Here is a 20,221-nt window from a genome sequence, read left to right on the forward strand (position 1 = left end):
AGCACTTTTCCCTCCTTTCCCCATTTCCTTTTTTTAAATTTTCCTCTGATAGTTTTTTCCTAGTTTTTGAGGGTTTTGCTTTTGTTTCTTTGGATTTGGTTTCATTTTTTTGCAGGCTACATGTTTTAAAAGTGTTGGGTTTTTTTTAATCTACCTTTTATAGAATGCCTTTAACTTTCATAGAATGCTATCTTTATTTAAGAAAATAAAAGAGACAAATGTAAATTGTTTCACCTTCCGTTGTTCTAGGTGCTCAGCAGTGAGTTCTGCAGAGCACAACTGCACCCAGCTTGCCACATGGACTAGCTTATTGATATCAAAACCAGGAGTGAAAACCTTTCCCATCCAATGGGAAGTTTTTCCATTAACTCCATAGAAGCTGAGACCATGAGCACCTCACCCTTCTGCCAAGAATTTCCCTAATTCTCAGCTGAAATAACATATTCATTTTACTCAGATCCAAAGCATAGAAATCAGTATGAATTCTGGTCACCTGCTTCTGGAGCCTCCTGCTTGTGTCATATGGAGCCTCAGGAGAAAATGACCAAATTGAAATGCAGCACTTCAGGAGAGGCCATGCTTGTGGTGAGGCATTGCAATGTTTTGGAGAACTCACCCATGGGACCTGTAGCAAGAAATTTTCAGCTGGCAAGTGGGTGGGTGTTTGTGTTCAGACTCCAAATGAAAGCCCTACATTTCCCACAAAACTTTTTGACAGAAATAAAAATATTTTGATGGATCAGAAGCACTGCATCTCGGTGAATCAACATTTTTAATTTAAGATTTTTTTTTTAAATGTAAATTACTTCTTTTTCTAAAACAATTGCATTGAAACTTAAAAAAAAACAAAACAAAACAAAAGGAGTTTCAAAACAAAACAAACCCAGAATTTTCCAACTGGATACCTTAATTTCCAGCCTTTTTCATAAACAAATTCTAGATCAATACTTCCCACAGCTTCGTGTTAATTGAAGTGAAAACATTTTTAATTTTATAAATATTTCCCTGAAGGGAAAATAAAAAAGGATGATTAATTTTCCTAGTCACAAATAGTCTTCATCCCGGTTCTTATGCACCAAATACTCTATTTACTCACAGAGGATTTTATTTCCTAAGGTACCATACACATAGAAAGGTTTTCTGAAGACTTTCCTTCCGCTCAAGTAGTCAGAATTTATTTTTAAGCCAGCAAGGGCTATGAATCATTGAAGTTAATTCTTTCCATTGTACATTATTTTGTATTCATCAACAGAGAATTTCATCTTCTTTCAGACAGCTTTGTTAAGTTGCCACAAGTCTCACCTAAGCATAATAACTCTGCATTTTCTACCGTCTTTATTACTTTGTTGATCATTAAATCAATGATCTGAAAAAAACATTGAAGGATGCATTCAACACTGATTTGGGGCTTACAGTAGGTGTGCTGAGACTTGACAAAAATCCATAAACAAAACAAGATAAATATTGTCCTTAAAATTAAAAGGGAGGAGTTTGTCTTCTGCCTCAGCAGTTCCAGTGCTACAGACTGGAGCAGCTAGAGGTTTAAATGAATAATTCAGATTCCTGGTAATAACCACCCTCTTAACCTGCAGATCCTCAGCGACCTGGTCTAGTGGAAGGTGTTGGGGGGTTGGAATGAGATGATCTCTAAGATCCCTTCCAACTCAAACTGTTCAAGGATTCTGTGGTTGATCCCACCAGAACTACTACAGAAATTGAGTGAACAGCAGTCATTGGGTTGTACTTTGCACAGTGGTGGAGAAAGAAGGAAGCAACTATTTAAATTGTCTTCTTAACATATCATCAGCAATGTCTAAGAGGACACAGGAGAGAAAATTTCTGGAACAAGTTTCCAGAACACATCATCCTCACAGAGAGGAACAACTGGGTGATCAGCAGCATCAGGACAGTCGTGCAGCAGGACTGTCTAACCAAGGGCTTGAGAAAGGTCACAAATTTCAAGTTTACTCCCTGGATTCTTCAGGTGTTTCTTCTCAATTCTATACACCTCAGGCTTTAGGTATTCACCTGCCATCATATTGCTGCTCTCCTTCACTTCCAGAGTCAGAAGGACTCGCAGTGCATGAGACAAGATAAATCTGCAACCACACTGGAAGTTCATGTTCCACAGTGACAAAATGAAAAGTCCAGGAGAGTCCTCACAGAGACAGTGGGCCTCATAGAAGCATGGAATCATGGAATCATAGAATCATAGAATGCCCTGAGTTGAAAGAGACCCTCAAGGATTATTGAGCCCAATTCCTGGTTCTGCACAGGACATCCCAAGAATCCCACCATCTCCCTGAGAGCATTGTCCAAACACTTTTTGAACTCTGCCAGGCTTGGTGCTATGACCACTTCCCGGGGGAACTGTTCCAGTGCTCAGCCACCCTCTGGGTGAAAATCCTTTTCCTAATATCCAACCCAAACCCGTCCTGACACAGCTCCATGCTGTTCCCTTGAGTCTTATTGCTGCTCACCAGAGAGAAGAGATCAGTGTCTGCCCCTCTGCTTCCCCTCCTGAGGAAGTGTAGTCTGCAATGAGGTGTCCCCTCAGTCTCTTCAGCTTGAACAAGCCAAGTGACCTCAGCCATCCCTTGTACAGCTTCTCCTCTAGGCACTTCACCATCTTCATGGCCTTCCTTTGGACACCTTCCAATGGCTCTGTATCTTTACAACCTTAGCCTCACTTATTGCCACTCTAACAGCAGTTGTAGGAATTAGACCTTCAGGGGCAATTCTCTTCACAATGTTATTGATTTGCGAAGTACCAGACATACTTCATCCTTTTGGAAATCAGCTTCCAACTCCTCTTCTTCCCCCACAGAGAATAAACTATTAAGGTACAAATCAGAACTGCTGGTGAATAATGGAAATTTCCTCCACTAATGTGTTTTGTTTTGGTTTTTTCCCCTCCTAATTTGCAGCCATAACCTCTGCAAATACCAAAAGCATGTCTATTCCTTTAAGAGGATCTGTGTGTTCCCATAAATGCACCCACACAAAGCACTAAATTACTCTTCCAAACAAAGGGTACTGCATCTCTGAACCACTGCAGAGGTGTGCATGAGCTGTCTCTGAACCAGCTCTCTCAGGGGCAAGGAACAGAGGCTGCTCTGCTTGGGCTAAAGCATCCTTCCCCACTGCTGTGCATCCCAGGGATGTCCTGCTGCAGCTGGGCACCAGGCTAAGGAAGTTATCCAAGCTGGCTCGTGGATTTTGCATTTTGAAGTTCAAATGCTGTTTCAGAACAAGCTATATTTTTGCTAAATATGCCATTCATTCCCTGATTATATCTTGGAACTAAAATGCTTTAGTATTCATAATGTAAAACAATGTTAGGTTTGCTTCACCATTTTTTCCCTGTGCTAGCCCAGCACCAACCAGGAGCCCAGAGTGGAGCATCACACAGAGGAACACGATGGCAAATCAGAGGAAAGGTGCCCTTGCCATGTAAAATGCCAGAACAGACTGGAAACTTGAATGGCAAAGGCAGGAGGACTGTTCATGATCCCTTCCGCAAAAAAAAAGATGATTATGCCATAAAGACAAGTGTGAAGGGTGTCTGGAAAAGAGGGATAAAGCTTGGGCTGTCTGTCCCCTGTTCCATATTTTGACAATAAATCAGTTTGCATACACTCTGTAAAAGGAGAGACAGTGCAAATGGTTGTTCCTCAACTATTTGTTCAGGCTCCTGTTCCCACAGTAAACACAAAGCTTGAGCATGATTTTTCTGTCCTAAACCATGCATTTTAAAAAAGTTATCTGTAAAGTGCCTTAGAAATATCTATTTTTCTGCCCTGTCCACAAAAAGAAAGCTGGTGGCTACTTTGCATGAAGCTGACTCTACTTAAGTAAACCAAAATAAATCCCACTCATGGTCAGTATCTTAGATAAAATGCACTTATAGGCCAGCACATAACCATAGAAGAATTATCAGTGGCATTTCAGCATGGAGATCCTTGTGTAAAAAGGTAGGGAGGGGTGAGAAATCTTCATTGCAGTTCAAAGAACCTCAAGATTGTGTGAGTGGTCCCTAAAATTGAGGGGCTGGGGCGAGGCACGGCATTTATCCTCTCATGGTCTGGCTGGACAAATCAAAGTCTCACAGGATGAGCTAGAGCCAATTTCCCTCCAATAACTTTTTACCTGTGCAGCCATAGAGGAAATATTCTCACCCAGTGCAAACCTGCACTCCAGAGTGGGATCAAATGGAGATGCCTCACCTCCAGACAGTCTAACTCCAAAGGTGGGATGAAGGCAGAAAAGAGGACTTCTGGTAAGAACATTATCCCCATCACAAATCCTCTATGGTTCAATAACCATCTCTACTTATGAGATGTACTGGAATGGAAAGGACTTATAACCAAGATACACTTCAGCACTCACACAGTATAGCTGGTGGCATATACAGATTTTAGATAATGCATCTCTCTTAAGCCTAAGAAATACTGTTCTTTCTAGCCAGAACAGGCTACAGGGATTCTGCTGCCAACCATAACATATAAAAGAACCTATAAAATTACAGTCACACACTAAGACATATGTCTCACATTTAACTTAATGTTTATCTTGTCAGGAAATTCAGCTAGACCATGCCAACATTTTGTTTCATTCATGCTGTCTTCAAAATCATCTGTTGTTGAGGGAGGAAAAGGAAAGGGAGAGAAAAGAAAATGCAACAGAATTATCCAAATATATATATAAAAGGGAACAAAGTCCAAATTAATCTCACAAATAAAGCTCAATCCCAAAAGCATCGTACAAAGGACTCCACAGTTACACCATTCACCTTTACTTTACATGGATTAAAGTTGCCATCCCCAACTTCATCTGGAAAATAAACAATTATTCTAAAATTCTAAGTTCTAAAATGTGCCCTTTGCACATCTACAACAGGAAATTGACTCCTTGATTTCTGATAAGCTTTATTCTGCTGAAGGGTTTTGTGGTTTTTGGTGCTGAGGAAGTCACCTTCACACACTACAGACCTGTATCAGCCACTCCTGAAGAACACACTCATAACAAAAATCAATTGCAATACAAACAAAAGCCAAAGAGTGAAATGGCAGCTAATTCTTTCAAAATTATCTAAAATATCTTTATTTCCATCATATTAGGAAAAAAATATTTCCTTACTTAAAATACAGCTTACACAACTAAATAATTCATTATGATGAATTATTTACAGATATGTGGACTTAATATGTTTACAAGTCCCAAGCTGTTTTACAAAAGAGGAAACATTTATATAATTGGCCCTCAAGATCTTTTTAAAATGTTCCTGTGATGTGAGGTTTCTGATTAGCAATGGCATTGGTCCTGAAAGCAAAGCTTTTATAAACAGAGCATTTGGTGGGAAGATGGGAGCAGTGGGAAATGACTAAGTAAGGTGATCTTTTCTTAGTAATTGGTGATTATTGCTGCTGAACAAGATGATTTTTCCAAACGCCATCCTGTAAGCCTTGAGTTATCTCAGGTATGGTAAAAGGTCTCCAAACCAGACATAATTAAATCACTGACCTGAGGCATTATCTCCCAGAAGAGTCATCTACCATGTGCAGACACAGGGCAAGCCAGACCCTTTTCACGGTGAACGTCAGCACTTTCCCCCCGGCAATGCGTATTCCACAAGTCCCCAGAGGAAGCCACTTAGGCTAAGGAATAAACCTGCCCTCGACAGCCCAAGGAGGCTTTTGATAAGTTCATTTTCACCTCTGTCATGCTTTGCACACCACTCTCATCTCAGAGTCTCTGCCAGTTTCCCCTGGATAACTCCACGGTCAGAAGTCCTCATGGAAGTGCTCTTTGCATGTGCTGCCAGACCTCCCATGTCCCTCTTAAAACCAACTCCCTCTGAAAGCTCCTGATCACCCTGGTCCTGGTAATTCAGAAAATTTTAGAGGCCACTCACTTTTTGTTATGGATGTATAAAAACCCGGACTAGATAAAACCCTAAGAAGGCTGGTCTGACCCCACAGGTGACCCTGATTTTAGCAGGGGACTGGAATAGATGTTCCTTCAAACTGGAATTATCCTATGAAACGATCCTGTGAACAAAAATAGCTTTTTGTTATTCACTTCATCAGAGACTAAGTACAATAGCAGACCCAGAAAGAAGCTAAGACTGGCTAAGAAAGACAGGCAAGGAAACTTGTCATTCCTGGTGCTCCCTTTATTAAGATAACCTCAACCCAGAGAAGTCCACATAAGAAACAGCTATCCCAAGATAAATAACCTCTGTGCTTTGCCTGCTCTGTCTCCAGCTGAACCCTAAAACTTCAAAGAGTCCATGAGAAGACACAAAGGAGATTGGTGTCCTCGGATTCCTGGTTGTGATATAGCAAATGAAAGAAAGTAGACAGAGAAAAATCTCATGTGCATTGAGGAAAGGGCTTACCTCCATGTTGGATCTTATAAAACCAGTTCTGTTAGCTGACATTTCTTCATGCAATACCCTGACAAGTTCTGCTCTGGGGGAGTACCTGTGCTTGTACAGGCAGCAGACACCTGACTTTGGCAGGGGAAGCAAGGCAGGAGGGATGGTGCAACCCCTGTGTTCCTCCTGCCTGCAGGTGTGGTGGCCAAAGGAGCTACAGCCATCTCCTCACCCTCTCTCAGCCCAGCCACAGGTCTCTCTGCATTCAGACAAGTGAAGGAGTCCCACCACAGCTGGGCTTTTTTACACATAATGCAGGAATTTCGAATCAGAGCATTCAGGCTTTGCTTCTTGTCTTCACTCTCTCAGCACTACGTTGTGTTTGTATCCTTTATCCAGAGACAATGTCTCATCACTTGTGCCCAACACAGTCAATTAACTCCCTCTTTTCACTGAGCACTTTTCCTCTTCTCAGCAGTGCTGGGTTAGAGGTTGGACTTGATGATCTTAAAGGTCTTTTCCAACTTCAATTGTTCTATGATTCTATGATTCATCCACAAGGCATTCCTCACCTTTGATCTACCATCTGACAAGGCAGCAGATATCCATGTTGCACTGCTGATTCTGGCATTGGATGTGTCCTAATTTCATCTAACTAACCTATTTCAGGGTACCCTATCCCCACTACATCTTTATTGTCATGGAGATTTTGAAGCTCATAGCAGAGAAATGTGTACATGCTAAACTGAATTTCACCCTTGCAGAGGCCAAGTGGAGAGGCTGGGTAAACCCTGGGAGGCTGTAGGGAAAAAATTAGATAAATCTCATTTGACCACGTTGTGCAGCAGTAACTCCAAGGCTCATAATTCAGCAGCAATCTTGACATCTGCTGTTTGTCCCCAAGCAGGAGCAGGGAGCAGAGGAACAGAGTAGCCATGGTTACATCTCAGTCCCCGCTGCAGGTCACTCCCATGTCGCTGGGTGATTCCATGATCACAAAGTCCCACCCTGGGACAAACTGGCTGAACAAATCATCTGATGCAGCCCATTTCACCCTATATAGTCTGTTTATGACTCTGGCTAATGATTAACTTGCCAAGGATATTAATTCACTTGCTCTGAAGGGCCTTGCACATCTAAGGTAGCTTTCAGCTGTCACACTCACGAATCATCACAGAGCACTGCTAATCCAGCAGCTGCCAAAAACAAAGGGAAGTCATTCCCCCCACTGCCAGTGCCCAAAGTGCGTTCAGCATGTGCTGCTGTAGGCAAGAGGGTTGTGCTGCTGTGTATTTTTAGTTCAACGAGCAGCGACTATTTCTGCACTCCCATGTCTGATGCTGAGCTATCCCACCTTCTGTTTCTCCACCAGGGTATTATTATTAGCTGCACTAAACCCATGAGCTCCTCAGCACGGCAAGTTTAATAAAGCACTAATGTCACCCACTACCAACGCAAGGAACCTAAAGAAAACAAGGCCTAATTTACAGTGCTACTAAAAATTAGAGAGAGTCTGCTGATCATCCCTCACTCGTTTATTCACTGTTTTTTTTTCTTTTTCCCCAACAATCTTTTTTCCCTCAGACAAAAGGATTGATGCAACCCAAAAGAATTGAAGCAATCCAAAGGAATTGATACAATCCAAAATCTATTCCTCCCTTTCCCACCATAAAAAGAAAGAACACATCTAAGGGCTTTTCACGTAACCTTCTGGAATTATTGTTCATCTCCATTTCATCCATTAATACATATGGACTTCTTTCAAGAAAGAGTAGCTTTGCTGAAATAATGTCTCTCTGACTTGTCTCTCCTCTGCCTCTCAATGCCCCTGACTTTGCTGCTTGGCTCTCCAAGCAAAGACAAGGACTGTTCAGGTGGTTGTGACATCCCAGCCTAAAACAGCAGCTTGACTTTGGTCCATCCATGGCAGCCAACAGAAGCTTTTCGACCGCTTCAGCCTTTCTCAAACAACAATCTCTTCACAGCCTTGTGCATTATCTTTCCTTCTGAAAAGACTTTTGTGCACGGGGATGACTCCTGCTGCTCCTGAGGTCAGTGGCAAACATCCCCTAGCCTCCAGTGGTGCAAGGGCTGGGTGGCTGCAGAGCAAAGCACTCTGGAACATCACACAATGAGACTTTATTTCCTCTAACATCTACCCTAGCAAACTGCACCCTCACACAGCTCAGCCTAAACACAGCTGCAAAGGGAGAGGAGAACAGAGAGAAAACAATGAGGCGTGAACAGAAAAGAGAAGTTTTCAGCTGAGATTTTAAACCAAGGCAGGCAGGAAAAGAAAATAAATAGTGCTGTGCTACTGCAGGGTGTAGAACAGGTTTCTTCAGGGCAGTGCACCCCTGTAAGCACCTGCAAGAAGAGTCACTTGCAGCAGCAGACACTGCTCAGCTCTAATGAAATCCATCTGCCTTGTCCCACAGAGATCCTCATGTCTTGTGACGTGGGATAGCTGGGCCCTAATAGCGCAGAAGAGCTGTGCAGATGTGAGCCAAAACCTGCAGCACTCAGGTGCTCAATCACACAGAGAGGGAGCAGTTGCTACAGGTACTGGCAGATTGCCACCTCAAAACCTGTAGCCCAGAGTCCTCTGCAGGAAGGAAGGACCAGGAAGAACCGAAATTTTTTTAGAGCACACAAATCCAGAGAGGTGGCATACAAAGGGATGCAATCCTCCAAAAGTGGGTGTTGCCCCATGCTGCCCCATTGCCTCTAAAACAAATGAGAGATTTCTTCATGCAAATAAAATCAGTGGTTTCATGCAGACACCTCAAAGCTGACACTTACAAGCCAAGGGCCTATATAGCAGGAATATGAGGTTACATCATCTACAGGCATCATCTCCCTGCAATGAGGTCAAGTCAAAGCCACTGAGAAGAACAAGAGGCTATGAGTGGAAAGGAGGAGATAATTTAATAGAGATGGAGGTTTTCATATTGAAACACCTCTCTTGTCTAGGATTCAGTGGATGGAAATGCTGGTCTTTTTGCTCTGTTCTTTAAGAAATCATTCTCATACAACAGGATTGCTTTTCCTACTGCCACAATGGTTTTAGCAGTGTGGGTTGAAAATTTGACAGAGATATAAGCAACATTTCATTCAAGCTGCATCCTCCAAGTAATACTCATGTTCTTCTGGGCCATAAAAAGGTAATGGGACTGTGCTTGCCAGCTTCAGAAACAAATGCAATGTTAGCAATGAGAGAACCCAAAATTACACATTAGAAGACGCTGCAGAGCAGGATTCCTTCCCAGCCATGCAAATCTGCACAGCAATAGAGCAGGGGAGATTTGTTTGACCAATGTTGCAGCAAGAAAGAGCCTGGTCCTCCCCAGGCTGCTAAATGGTGGCATCAGGGTCTTAATAGCACAGGCAGTCCCTACCAAGCCAAGTTGCAACAAGAAAGTCCCATTTCCATTGTGCTGCATTCTGTGAATCCTGAAAAGCCATGCTGTGGCCAGAGTTTGACGTTTCCATGCAAATAAGACAAACATCAATTTACTGTCACACCACTGCTATGCATTTTCAATAGAAGCCTGTTGTTTAATATCTGAAATTTCACCTCTAAATTCCAATAGGGTGCACAAGGTCCTACCTATCCATGACACCACCACACAGCTAAGAACAAATAAAATAAATTATGATGAATATAACTACTAGATATACATGCACTGTATATACACTAGATATACTACTACAAAAGCAAGAATTTGGTAAGTATATATACCAGGAAAAGGTCAAACTACTGCTTAGGTTGTCTTATGCCCATGATCCTAAGGATGAGAAAACACAACAGGTAGGAAGAGCTTATCAGGATATTGCATTTACCTACAGTGCCTCATGTGCACAAAGAGAAGCAAACTTTGTGTCCCTCTGTGTCCACTGAAAATTATCTTAGTACTGAAACATACCCCGGTCAGAGGTGTGGGGACTACAGAAACAAAGAAACCACATCAAAGCATGTCTGAACCTGAGACAGAAGTAGAAATGCCATGACATTTCTGGCAGATTTGTAGGAGGACTAGAGAGAGCACCCACCCTCCTCAAAGCTACTCTCTTTCAATATGGGACAGCACATGGATGTCAGCAGCATCTGAGTGTACAAAAGAAAGAAATTCTTCCTTTTACACTTTGTTTGGATGCTCCGTCTGCAGCAGTGGAACAGGGAAGAAATAAAACTGCTGAATAACAGAGTCCTTAACGTTGCAGGCACTAATAATAGGATTAGAGAGAGAATAAAATCATATCCTCTTGGATTTGGAACATTTGGAGGAAGCCAGCTTGTGACTCACTCTCCCAACAAGTTGAGATCAGGCATGTCATGGTGCTGACCTTCTGAAGGAGGACTCAGATCAACCCAGCAGCCACAACTGCTCAGGTGGTTTCAGCCCATCCCCTCCTGGAGCAGAGGTGACAAACCCTGAGGTTCTTGCAGCATGCCAGGCACTGCCAGCATGGAAGGGAGGGAAATGACTGCAGGGGAGACCAGAAGAAATACACACAAAAGGAGACACCTTCACCTATTTGTGCCTGTGGACACATTTCTGTCTGAGCTCTGCTGGGGGGAAGCACAGACACTCAGATTGTCTCACCCACAGAGAAAAGGCAGAAGGTTTCAACTCATGAGCAAGGGAGGTGATAGACCCCAGGGGTTGCAGAGCAAAGAAACCAAAAGCTTACACCACCTGAGCCAATAGACCAGGAAGGAACTATTATAACCTTTCAAAGTGCTGATGGGAATATCTGCTCAGTGGGCACAAAGGTTCCTATTGCATAATCATGGATATAATTTAGACTAAGACAACATGCCAAGACCAGCCTGACTCTGCAAGAAGATGAATAGCTGGCAAAAAAAGGGTTATTTCAGTATCAAGTATGGATTGGCTACATAATTGGAAGGGAAACAAGCAGAGAGTATCCAGCTCCTAATGTAAAGGTCTCACTGTCCCCCTCCTCACTGGGAAAACTTTTTCCATGGTTAAGTGTCTGTCTCATTAAATAGTGAATCTAGTCAATCACCATAAAGTGTAAAAGGAAAAAAAACCATAATATTACGAGAGGGGAAATAACAAAGTGTGATTATTAAATAGAATAATAAACAGCAGTGTACACATAGGCTCAAAATAAAACTAATAGCATTCTTAAACTAAAGGCAAGGTACAACATTCATCTTCAAATCATCTCTTGCTTTGCGTTACTACAGAGCAGGATCTGGAAAAAAGTATTTTCTTTGTTTAAAAAAAACAAAAACAACAACAACAAAAAACAAACAAACAAAACAAAAACAAAAATCACCAACAACTGCCAAAAAACCCCAAAACCCTGTCTGCAGCATTTCCAAAATCCCTGTCTCAACCTGTTGGCAAATGCTGACTTTAGAACAGCAACTGTTGTATAAGTCTTCTTTTGTTCTGAGCTCTGAGAGCCACAGTAGGTGACTAATGAAAATAAGGTGCAAGATTTTAAAAGAAGATGCTTAGTTATATCATGAGATATATTTTTTCTTCTCCTTGGAATGGTGCTAGTGAACAGTAAGTGAGCATTGAGGGAGCAGCTCTTAACAGCCATGCACAAAACAAAAGACTGTGTTCCCTTCCATTACTAAACTAATAAAATATAATAGAAAAAGCCATAAGGCAAAATGAAAAAAATCTCTTCTAAGCTTTCCAGGTTAAGCAATGGAAAGAGCTGCAGGAGAGGGAACACTGAGCATTAAACACTGGATATCTGAGGTGGGGAACATCCTTGCTGTTTCCACTGATCTCAGCCTCAGTGCCCTGACTTTCCATGAACAGCCCTCCGTAGAGGGTTTCTATGGCCAAGCAGCGCCCATGAAAACATCAAGCTTCCCTGCTTTACCCAGAGTCATTTCTAACAGAAGTTTTGCAGCCCTGTAGCAATCAAAATTCCATGTATGAATTCTGGCTTCTCCATAATCACCTGCCCCCACCTAGCAGCAAAGCAGGACTGTGTAGGAATACTTGCAGGATGTTAATGTGCAATACCCAGAGCCCTTTGACCTTCAATCATCTGCTTGTGCTGATGAGAGGGTCACTCCTCTGCATCTCACTGAGCTGCCCCTGGATTATGCACTTTACATCTCTGCAACACATGTAAACAGGATTGTGGTTCTGTTTCTGGTCTCTCAGTGTCAGACACATGATCATGTTTGTGCTCTTTTTACAGGCATTCTGACAGGCATTTTTATTCCCTCTTTGTTATTACAAAGAGGTCTCAAAATTTAAATATTCTCTAGATTTGAAGCAAACAGCAGATCTTCTGCAGAAATACACCATGCAATGTGCCTAGTCCCTTAAGGACTGTATCCCTACAGTGCTTTAGTTTAATTAATAGAAGTATCCAAAATCATCCTCTTCAGTTAAACTTGGTGTCTGTGAGCACTGTTATTAACATGGATCAAAGAGCCCTTGTAGAGAAGACCTGTTGTGATGAGGTCAATTTCCTCAAGAAATTATTTTTCAATTCAAAGCACTGATTCCAAATAGCTGCCCATATTTTCTTTTCCCATCCCTTAGCTTATCAATTTCCCTTGGGATGGAACGTAATTCCCAGGTGATTTTTGCAGCACTTCTGAGTAAGAACTGGACGTGAGGTCCTGTGTACCCAAATTCCTTGTTCTGTAGCTTGCAGGAGAAGGATGTTTATAAACACAGAGAAAAGTGGGTGCAATTCTGCTGTCTGCTCTGTACCTATAAACTTAAATTATATTCCAGCTCCTGCTGATTTTAGGGGGATCTACAGACATAGCAAAATGCAGGATAGAGACTAAAAACCACTCTGATTTTCAAATCAGGTTGAACATGAGAGACAGGTGCTTCTTAACCTTTACTAAATGTACAAGGATATACATATCTATATAAATATATATACATACACACAAGTATACCAGGACTTGTGTTGGGTCATACCCAGACCATCTCCATGTTACAATTAGGAAGCATTTCCAGCTACACAGACCAGGATGATTTGGGGAGGACAAGAGACACCAGAGAGGAAGAACAGGGTTTTAGAGAAGGAGACAGAGACAGCAGCAGCGTCAGATCTCTTTCCCCTTACTGCTGACAATAACAAACAAACAAACAAACAAAAATAGTTCTGTGGAAGTGGAAAGAGCTCTCTGCAGTCATTACACAGCAAACACTCGCGGCTTAAACACTTGGCTTAAACTTACTTCATGCTCCTCAGACATACTCACTCATCCACATCTATTTGCCCGCACAAGGACACTCCACGGCTTTGGATCTCTTCTGTTTATAAAATGACAAGGACTGTCCTCATGTGTCTTTGCATTAGAACTATTCTTCCAGCCTTTTGAAATGTTGCCACTACATGCTTTCCCACAAAAAATGAAGTGAGCATCTTTGACTGTGTGACCATCAGACCCACATCTTTATGATAATTTTATTTTTTTTACTTCTTAGAAGGTATAAAGATTTAAGAGCAGTATTTTTGCAACTATATACATATATTGTCAGGTATGATTCAATTGATATTGCAATAATTTAGTCTGGTTTTAAAGCACTTAAGGCAAATCTGACAGTTGTGGACTACACTGAGGTTTCTTGTCTCGGCTATTCATATACCTCTCTGCTTTACAGCTCTCTGCTGAATATGATGAGAGAGATTTATTTGTAGAGTGGGTAGAGACAGAAGTGCGTTGTCGCATATTTTTTTTTTAAGGGTTATTAATTACCATGTCAACCTTTGCTCTGCTGCTGCTGCCCACTTTTATTTTAGAAGTGCAGCGTTCCCCACTCAGTTCACACTGGTTCCCCCCAGCATCCCATTTTCCAACAACCTTGTAGAACATTATTTATTATTCCTTATGTATCTGGGTGGAGGAGAGAGAGAGGGACAGTATGGCAGAGACGGGGAACACGAGCTGGAAAACATGCTTGCCTGGAATTGTCATCACCCTGCCGTTGGAAGGAGCGAGCCGGAAAACTCGCAGCCAACACTCGCACGCAAACACACGCCAGGCACACAGCATATCCATCCCGGGGAGTTTGTGAGCAGCCCCACAGCTCTTACCTGGGTTGTCTGGGATCCCTCTGCAGTGCAGCTCCCTCAGCTCCCTCTGGCCTATTTCCCCCGGGAGCTGTGGGGCCGGGGCTGTGACCGGCTGCCGGTGCGGGTTGGGGATGGCAGCAGCTGGCTGCAGCCTCGGCTGCCGGGCTCTGGCTCCTGCCAGGGCTGCTGCTGCTGCTACTGCTGCTCCTGATGATGCCGAGGAGGAGGAGAGCCGAGTGAGGAGGAGGAGGATGCTGGCGGTGATGCTGTTGCCATGGTTACCCAACTCGGCGGCGGCACCGCTCAGAGCAACAGCTGCCCCAGCACCCAGATCTGCTCGAACCCATGGCTGCCAAGGAGCCCTGGGTGTACAGAGGCAGGGATGTCACCCCAGAGCCCCTCTGTGCAGGGAAAGTGGCAGCCAGGAGGATGGAGGTCACTCCTTGGCACGGCTTTGGGGCTTTGGGAAAACAGATGGAGTGATGCATCCAAAATGTTTGCATTCTGCGCTTGTCGGCAAAGAGCTCTCTGCCCTGCAAAGGTCAAACAGCAGCTTCCAGGAGGGAAGTTTCCTTTTTTAGGGGCTCTTGCATTTTTGTAAGGAACTCAACAAAACAGCAAAGCTGAGGAAGGGAATGACTTTCAAAGCTGCTGCTGTGATGTAATTTTAAACTTTTTCTTTTTTAAACTAAAGGCCAGCCCTCTGCCTTAAAAGCAGGACTTAAAAGTGTGATTTTACTGTCTTCTTGTGTAAAAGTTCTTTGCATAAAGAAATCCCTTTATAAGTGAGTTCTCTGAGCAACAGAGAACTGCCTCTAACCACCAAAGAGTGAGAAAAAAACCTTCCAGAAAGGAACCCTCTTACAGCACAGGACACTATTTCTTTCATGCATGAAGTAAACAAGCTGAACTTTCCCTTTGTCTAATCATCTGAAAATAAGAAAGGAAAAAGACCTCAGGTGAATGGACTGCCACATGATCAAAATAAGGAGTATTAACTGAGAGAGACATGAAATCAAGGCATATTCAGCTGCCATTTATCTACCAAAGATGCATGTCATGAGGCTCTGATTTTGCACTGGAACATCACAAGACACGACAAGGTCACAACAATCAAATGTCACTTCCATCCAAAAATGTCAGTGCAAAGCTATGTAATGCTCATAAGCCATGACAGTTCTTTCAGGAGCTGGTACTGTTTGCAGGACATTGTGAAACACTGTCTGAAACATGTTGAAGAAAAGAAATATCACTGGTGGAAACTTTCTAAAGGGATTTGCTTCCTGCTGCCAGATCTCTGCTTGTGACCTGAATGCTGCAGATGATAGGAATCTGTGAGCTCATGGCACCAAGAAAATGCACTGAAAGGTATTTCCTATTAAAACTGGATAAATGGTTGTAGAAGATGGAAGCCTGCAAGAAAGATGGAGAGGGATTTTTTAAAAGAACATGTAGTGACAGGACAAGGAGGTATGGCTTCAAACTGAAAGAGAGTAGGTTTGAATTAGATATTAGGAAAATGTTCTTTACTGTGAGAGTGGTAAGGCACAGGCACAGGTTGCCCAGAGAAGCTGTGGATGCGCCATCCCTGGAAGTGTTCAAGGCCAGGCTGGGTGCAACTTAGAGCAACTTGGTTTAGTGGAAGGTGTTCTGTCCCTAGCAGGGAGGCTGGAATGAAATATTCTTTCAGGTCCCTTCAAACCCAAGAAATCCTGTGATTCTATGATGTACTGTTGGCAGCATTTCTCAAGATATTCTAGGAGACAGTGTCTCCACACTATGTTCATTTGCAGAACCATAATCTGGCTCATAAAATCATTTTCTCTCCTATCTCATCACTGTGGGAGAACATGGAACTACCTGACTGAGGAGGGAGAAGTGCCAGCCAGCATACCCTGTCAGACCTCCTTGGAGTGGGTCCCCATTTCACTGCCTCCATGTATCTTGTAAACTATTATCCCTGAAGATTTTTCAATTAATCTTCTTTTAGGCAACAATTTTGATGTCCGCTCAGAGATTATATTAAATAGTTGACTCAAAGGGAATTCCTAGCACTCTAAAGAGAAATCAGAAATATGTTATCTTTAAAAATGTAATGCATGTAAAATTAGACAGTACCCTGAAAACCTTCTCAAGAGCTAAAAAATATTTGCTGCATGTGTGGCCCAGAAGATTCCCTGCTGTAATTTTGAATGCAGGGCAAGAAGATCTCATTGCAGTAATGATGGTGAGCACATCTAAATCACTCACCCCATGATTAACTAGCTGACAGCAAAACCCATGGTTATTCTGAATAGATCACTCAGATCACAGACAGATCTTATTTCTGCTAAATCAGGATGTCTACTGCAAAATGCACCTGCTGAGGTGTGTGTTTAATCAGCTTGTGAGCTTATATTGTCTAACTTTGCTTATTGGGGCTATTTTTTGAAAGCTGCATCTCTGATTTCAAGAACACACATAAGAATAGCAGGAGGGGGTTGGCCTCTAGCTTCAGGTTCTTTGGCTCAGTATGGCTGTGTTATACCATACTGAGGAATTACCCACCTTAATTCTCTTGTTGGTGCTAATCTGCAACACTGAAGAAAAATCCACCTTGAAAGAGATGCAGTCCCCAAAAATCAATGGCTCTGATACTTCCCTGTCTGTACCCTGCAGAGTGGGCATGTTCAACTGTGCCAAGTGAGGACAAAGTGGATACAAAGGTCTAACAAAGCACAAAAATAAAATAAAAAGGAAAAAAAAACTTTAAAGAAAAAAAAGGTAAAATAGTTTCATTTTCCCTAGTCATGCCAGAAGGTCCTGCATGGTGGGATCGATGACTTGCATCATTCACTAGGGAGATAAGTGGTGTTATAATATGTAGAACATGCTGATTTCATAAGCAGATATGATTCAATAAAGAAAGGACACATCACAGATGTATTTCACAGAGCTGAGAGGAAAGGCTGCGTTTTTAAGCATTAGTTTTTAAGGAGAGAACCTATGACATATCTTGCAGACCTGCTAAGGAATTACAGACCCCTTAGGGTATCTCAGATGGTATTAGGCACCTATGGTTAGTCATGTCCAGATCAACTTCTTGCTTTAAATACTAACAGGCAAATCAACTTAGCCTACCATAGATTTCTAAAACAAATCAGTTAAATTCTCCCTTGTGTCTCTTTTTCTCTCCCAGTTGTTAGGAAAACACGAGGGCTGACTTACTTAGCTGTATTTATCTACAACATCCTGAGGCAAAGGAAAATCCCACCCCTAACTTCAATCCAGAAGAACTATCCCACCAAATCAGCCATCTGAGCTCTGATGCCTGTCAGCAAAGATCTAAACCAAAACACACCTTCTGGAGATGTCTTTTAATTGTCACCTCAGCCCCACAGCAGACTGAGGTTTCAGCAATGAGGATGGCCCAGTGCCTGTTTAGCTGCTGAATGTTCCCAGACTGGCTGCAATCCCTAAAGCACAGACATCCTTGGACATGCTTGGTGTCCTATTTCCCACCACAGGCAGAAAAATTTATATTCTGGATTCTTTTTGTAGACCCTTTGGGTTATTTAATAATAACCTGAGACAGATATTCCCATTAGGTAGCAGGATAACTAATAGATGTTCAGTGGAGCAGTCCCTGCTGCAGGGCATACATTGGGCTGGTAAACATTTCTACAGGTTGTAGACTCCACTTCAGCCTGCTACTCTACACTACTAGGGGTAGAGTGTAACTGCAATTGCACCAATTCTGATAAGGGCAGGATTAAATTAAAAAGACTTAAAATAACTGGAATAAGCTTAGAACTACAAACTTCTTACTGCCTGTTCATGCCTGACCAGTTTGGTGACCTTCTGTGGCAGGTCTGCAGAGTTGGTGGATGGGCCAGAGCGACTGACATTGTCTACCTTATGCAAAGCTTCTGATATTGTTCCACACAACATCCTTGTCTCTAAATTGGAGAGACATGGATTTGATGGATGTTCCCCTCAGGGGATTAAGAGCTGGCTGGATGGTGCACTCAAAGAGTTGTGGTCAACAGCTAAATGTCCATGTGGAAACCAGTGATGGGTGGGGCTCCTCAGGGATCAGTACTGGGCTGATGCTGCTCAACAGCTTGGTCAGTGACAGACAGTGGGATCAAAGCACCCTCAGCAAATTCACTGACCACACCAAGCTGTGTGGTGCAGTCACAGGCTGGAGAGAAGGACGGATCCAGAGGGACCTGGACAGACTGCAGAGGTGGGACTGTGAAAATCTCATGAAATTCAACAAAGCAAAGTGCAAGGTACTGCACCTGGGTCATGGCAACCCCAGACACACTGACAGGTTGGGTGGAGAAGTGACTCAGAGCAGCCCTGAGGAAAAGGACTTGGGGGTGATGACTGATGAAAACCCAATGTAATCCTGAGCTGCATCCAAAGGAGTGTGCCCAGCAGGTCAAAGGAGCTGATTCTCCCCCTCTACTCTTCTCTTGTGAGATCCCACCTGGAGCGCTGATCACAGTTCCTGAGCTCCCAACATTAGAAGGATATGGAATGGTTGCAGCAAGTCCAGAGGAGGCCACAAAGTTGATAAGAGGACTGAAGGACCTCCCCCATGAAAACAGACAAAGTTGGGGCTGTTCAACCTGGAGAAGAGAAGGTTGTGTGGAGAATTTGTAAAGCGGCCTTCAAGAAGGGAGACACTTTGTCAGGAACTGCAGTGATAGGACAAGGACTAATGGGCACAAAGAGGGAAAATCTAGGTTAGATATTAGGAAGAAATTCTTTACTGTGAGGGTGGTGAGACACTGGGCCAGATTTCCCAGAGAAGTTGGGGATGCCTCAACCCTGGCAGTGTTCAAAGCCAGGCTGGAAAAAGCCTCAAGCAGCCTTTTGCTAAAGTGGGAAGTGTCCCTGGCATGGCTAAGGGCATTGGGACCAGATGATCTTTAAGGCCCTTCCAACCCCTTAACATTCTATGATTCTGTGATTCCTCTGACACCTCAGTGTCTGCACATAAAACTTTACATGATGAGGAGCAAGATTGTGATTTAAACACACACACAGAACAGGGAAGTGAGTGTGTCTCATGTGTCAAGGAAAGACCACAACCCTCAGCTTCCACCTGGAGCACACAATGAGTGGCAGCAGGCAGAGACCTCATCCTGGCTGCAACAGCTTTCCTCAAGCTCTGGGATACAGCCTGCAGCAGGAAATCCCTGTGGAAGCTCCCCATGGATGTGTAACAGGTCACACCATGGCTGGGGAGAAGGTATGGCTAAATGTGTGCTCCAGGCTAGCAGCAGGAAACACAGCAGCTCTGTAGGTAATGGGCAGAGAAAGTTAAGCTTCTCTTTTCATGAACTGAGAAGCTGAATTTACCTTTTGCTTGTGATGCAGTTTCCAGGGGCTCTTTCTTTGTACTTTATAATTTCAGGAAAGGGTAAGGTCCAAAGGGAAAGTCTGACACACATAAACAAACAGAACTCTCAGTCTTGGGGCTTTGATTTCTTGTGGATCCTCTGTGTGCCCTAGGAGCATTCAGAGGGCAAAACCATTTTTGGAAGCAAATGCACCATATTGTTGTATCAGGATTTGAAACACCCTCTAATGTGAATTACACAGTCCCACATAATCCAGTTTCATGCTATGCAACAGAGAAGCACTTAAGCAAAAGGAGAAAAACAGAAGAGGGGATCAAAAGATACCTTTCACACAGATATTTGAGAAAAATATAACCAGAAGTGCCAACTAAAATGTATCAATATTTGTTTGTATGCAGCTGGTGACAGTCAGATCTCCATCATCCATGCCCAATCATTGGAA

The 20,221-nt window shown here is 43.0% G+C and overlaps 1 protein-coding gene across 1 annotated transcript in view; it reads right to left on the minus strand.

Annotated features, from left to right (window-relative positions):
- The window catches only part of FAM135B (family with sequence similarity 135 member B), a 190,906-nt gene extending 176,260 nt beyond the window's left edge, over window positions 1–14,646 (minus strand). Inside the window, exon 1 of the mRNA XM_085053635.1 lies at window positions 14,447–14,646. The gene's annotated coding sequence lies outside the window, so the exon portion shown is untranslated. The remainder of the gene's footprint in view (window positions 1–14,446) is intronic.
- Window positions 14,647–20,221: the final 5,575 nt, after the last annotated feature.

This window comes from Lichenostomus cassidix, chromosome 2 (genome assembly GCF_008360975.1).
Source record: "Lichenostomus cassidix isolate B80296 chromosome 2, HeHo_3.0, whole genome shotgun sequence".
Lineage (NCBI taxonomy): Eukaryota > Metazoa > Chordata > Aves > Passeriformes > Meliphagidae > Lichenostomus > Lichenostomus cassidix.